Consider the following 4,338-nt stretch of genomic DNA (forward strand, 5'->3'; position numbering starts at 1 on the left):
GATCTGTTTGTTCATCGCTGCTTGGTTAGCAAGGATAGCAGTTTGTTCACTCACCCCAAACACTCCTCTTTCCTTCTTCTTAGCTTCAGCACGATACTCATTTCCAGCCATGTTTTCTATCAAAGCTTGGACTTCATGATCAGTTTTGCTCTTGAGACTACCTCCCGCGGAAGCATCTAAGAACATTCGAGTGTTTGGTGTTACCCCCTCAGTGAAAATTTGGAGGTATTGCTTCTCGGTGAACTCATGATTAGGGCATCTCTTGAGAAGCAAATTGAATCGCTCCCAAGCATCATACAATGATTCACCTTCTCCTTGCTTGAAGTTAGAGATCTCCATCTTCTTGTCCCAATACTTAGACATAGGGAAGTATTTCTCCAAGAACTTCAGCTCTAACTCTTCCCATGTTTGGACAGTCCCGTTTGGAATTGTTAGCAACCAATCTTTTGCTCTTCCCGTCAAGGTGAAAGGAAATAGCCTTAGCTTCTTTTGTGCTTCAGTCACGGTGGCTGGTTGCACACAAAACTCGCAGGTTTCAGCAAAACGGCTCAAGTGTTCATGAGGACTCATAGCTTCAGTCCCATCGAATTGCTTGTCCCTCAAACCGTTGAGGACAGTTGTCTTGATGTCGAATGCTACGGGGTTAGCTGGTTGAAAAGTGTGGGTCAGTTGACCGCGATGAGTGGCTAACCCGTAGTCTCCAAGCTTAGGTCTTGGTGGTACAACTCCTTCTCCTTCCATAGTTGCAGATTTAGGAGAAGAGATTGTTTCAGATTCACTTGAGAGTTGCTCCGGTACTTGTTCTCGAACACCCGGTGGAACGGATTGAGCTAACCTTTGCGATCGGACAGCTTTCCGAAGTGCTCTAGCAGTCCTTTCAATCTCCGGATCGTACTCTAAGTCGTCCGAGCTCTGTTTACCTCGCATAAACAGCAAAATACCTTAGTAGCACTGCACAACGCAAAGTAATCAAGTGAATATGAAAACAGAAAAATAAAAATTAAAAACAGAAAATTAAATTGCAAAAACCCTAAATTATAACGTAATTGCCTTGTTGAAATAATTCAACAGTCCCCGGCAGCGGCGCCAAAAACTTGATAGATCTCTGGCAAGTGCACCAAATACTATCGAAGTAGTAAAAATATCGTTCCCACGAGGACTGTTTTTAACTTCAATAATTCAATCGCGTTATAAAAATAGGATGTATAAAAGTTTATTTTGTTTTGCCACTAGGCAGTAGATTTGGTTTGATTTTAAGAAATCAAATAAAAGAATAGATTTGATTAAGAAAATATGAGAGAGATGAGATCAGGTCGTCGAATCCTCTATGTTTCCCCTAATTGGTTACTGCACCTATTATTACTAATGATTTTCTAGTTTTACGATAGTTAACAAATTAGCCCTAATCAATCCCTTGAGTTAGGACCCTCTTCTTAAACTACAGCCCCTAATTCCTTAGGTGGTCTAATAATCCTTGAAGGTTTTATGAACGTTAACCTAATATCACTAACAAACGATTATCCATCCCTAGACTAACCATGTTTATCAGAACAATTCAATTAGGTCTAAGTCGAAAGCTATGGTCAGTAGTCATTCGATCTCACAAAATCATGTTTATATTTGATCAGGATATAAAAAGCATTAAGAACAATTGAATTGAATAAAGACTAGAAATTCATTAATAAGTAATAGAGTTTCACAGCAACATATGATCAATTAGGGTTACATAGGTTCATCTCCGACCTAATCTCTAAGAGATTTAGCTACTCATAATTGAGTTTACAAATAGCATAATCAATGAAAGAATTATAACATACATAAACTGGGTTAGAGATGATGAAATCCTCTCCGCTGCAGCCTTCTGGGTGTTAAAATCGCACTTTAGCTCTCCAAAATCGTAATCCCTATGTTTGAGAGTGAGTTGGGCTTAAATAGGCAACTTCTGGATCGCCCAAAATCGCATTGCGATTTACAAATCGTACCACGATGGCCTCTTTGAACCCTAATTTCCTTTAAAGCCCTTCTTGAAATCGTATCACGATGGCGTGGATCGTATTGCGATCCATCTTCTCAAAAAACATGCTCTCTGACTTCAAGAAATCGTATTGCGATGCTGAAAATCGCAGTACGATTGGCTTCTTCTAGTTCTTCCATATTTGATGCTTTTAACTGCTTCTGGACACTTAATGTTGCTTAGAACTCTATCAAAATGTCAAAATAAGTCCTAAAAATTACGTAATGACAGCATGTCATCAACCATGTCGGAGAAATTATTTGGTGCAGAGACTATCATTCTTTCAACATATTCTTTCTTCAAAGTTTTTAGGAATGTCTGTGTCAGTTCTTCCTCATCTAGCCGAGGAGAAACACGGGCAGCTGCCTCTCTCCATCTCTGAGCATATTCACGGAAGGTTTCATCTGACTTCTGAGACAAAGACTTAAGAGAATCCCTATTCGGCTTCAAGCGGGTGTTAAACTCATAATGATTTTCAAAAGCAGCGGCGAGTTCCACAAAAGTATGGATATTGTCTTTACTCATAGCTTCCATTATAGGGTCCTGTCCACGCGGAGTATCAACATCGATTACCTGTTGCACAGTGTGTACAACAGGATCGGTAACAACAGTAGTCACTTGAGGCATAGAGGTAGATGTAGAAGCAAAAGTTGTTGCAGGAATCTGTCCTTGATTAGCAATACCAGAAATACCAGCCGCAGTGTTGGGAGCATAGAAAGCTGAGAGTCCATAAGGGCGCCCATTGGGCATAACAAACCGAGCATCAGAAGCCACAGTGGATAATGGGATGGATGGAATCATTTCAGTAGTAACCGGAACAGACGTGACCGGTTGTTCTTGTGCAGCCATCAGAGTAGACATAGCGTCATGAGCCTTAGCCAAGTCTTCTTTCATAGCAGCCAATTCGGCACGGAGCTGAGCATTCTCTTCTTCAAAGTTAGCCATGTTTCTTCTCTTGTACAATCTTGTCTGATGAATTCTAGCTGGTTGGTGAACTTTGCATGCACGAGCCACCTTTCAGATTGCGGCGGAAAAATCAGGAGGCAATGAGCACGAGGGATGTTTTTTGTGACCAATGAATGCATATGATGCATGAGATGTGTAAATGCATATGCAAAAAAAGACTCTTTTTTGTGTTATCGAAGGGTTTTAGACAAATTAGAAATTTGTAAACATTACTAAACAACTGAAACATCATAACCAGACGAAACAATCAAACATCACAAGGTCTTACAAGATAATTCCCCTTTGAAATGCTAAGCCAAGGGATAGACTTTGAAATATAAAACAACAATAACAACTGGAAACAACAACAGGAAACAATAATCCTCAAGCATAGGAAGTGGAAGGATCATCCTCAGACTCAGACTCATAGCTGCAGTATCGGGCATAGAAGTCACGGGCACCCCTAGCCCTCTTGGAATCCCTCATAAGCAACTTATCTTTTTCTTCAATCTCTTTTCTAGCCTTTGCCAACTCCTTCTTCAACGTCAAAACCTCATGAGTCTTCTGCTCATCTTTTCCATCCAAAGTCATGATCAAATTCTCAGCCTCATAGTATCTTGTCTTCCACTGATGCTTCTCTCGGCTCTCCATAGCTAGATGCTCCTGATACATCTCCTGAGTAGGCAGAGGTAGAGGCAAAGGCATGGTTGGAGTAGAAGCGGACACATATCTCATGGCGGGGTAAGGCATGCCAATCTTCTCAGCCTGGTTTATTACCCATTGAGTATATGCCTCATGGGCAATACCGGATCTCACACCCATATGCTTCACATCTTTCTTCCGAATCTTGGACCAAGCCTCTATGAAATCTTCTCTTATTCCTGTAGGAGCATTAGAGTAATGGAAGAAGTAAGGAGATGTAGCAATATACATGGGCTTTTCTTTCATCGGGAAACCAAATTGTCGCAAGGCGAGCTCCGGGTTATAGTTGATTCCACCCCGGGTACCAAGAAGAGGCACATTAAGAAACTTTCCACCACCGAAGATAATTTCTTTGACTCTAGCAGCGGGGGTGAGCCAAACCACTTCGTTAGGGGTGAGAGCCATAATCCGCTGTGAAACAGTCCAATTCTCTGGATTATCATGGAAAGACTTCGGAAGGTGCGAAATAAACCACCTATATAAGAGAGGTACACAGCAAAGGATGTATCCACGACCCTTGCCGGATTGATCGTGAATAGCATGGTATGTGTCAGCCAGCAAAGTAGGAACCGGATTCTTGGAACAGAAGATCATAATAGCATTCATATCCACGAAGTCATCAAGATTTGGAAAGAGGATAAGCCCATAGATGAGTAGTGAAAGAATAGCCTCAAGAG

At 41.3% G+C, this 4,338-nt stretch overlaps 1 non-coding gene across 1 annotated transcript; it reads left to right on the forward strand.

Annotated features, from left to right (window-relative positions):
• Positions 1–241: 241 nt before the first annotated feature.
• On the forward strand, positions 242–348 carry LOC146904478 (small nucleolar RNA R71). The gene has a single exon (XR_015020929.1). It is a non-coding gene; the product is annotated as a small nucleolar RNA R71 (small nucleolar RNA).
• Positions 349–4,338: the final 3,990 nt, after the last annotated feature.

This window comes from Medicago sativa, chromosome 7 (genome assembly GCF_051527215.1).
Source record: "Medicago sativa cultivar Bolivia chromosome 7, Bolivia_mono, whole genome shotgun sequence".
In the NCBI taxonomy this organism is placed as follows: Eukaryota; Viridiplantae; Streptophyta; class Magnoliopsida; order Fabales; family Fabaceae; genus Medicago; species Medicago sativa.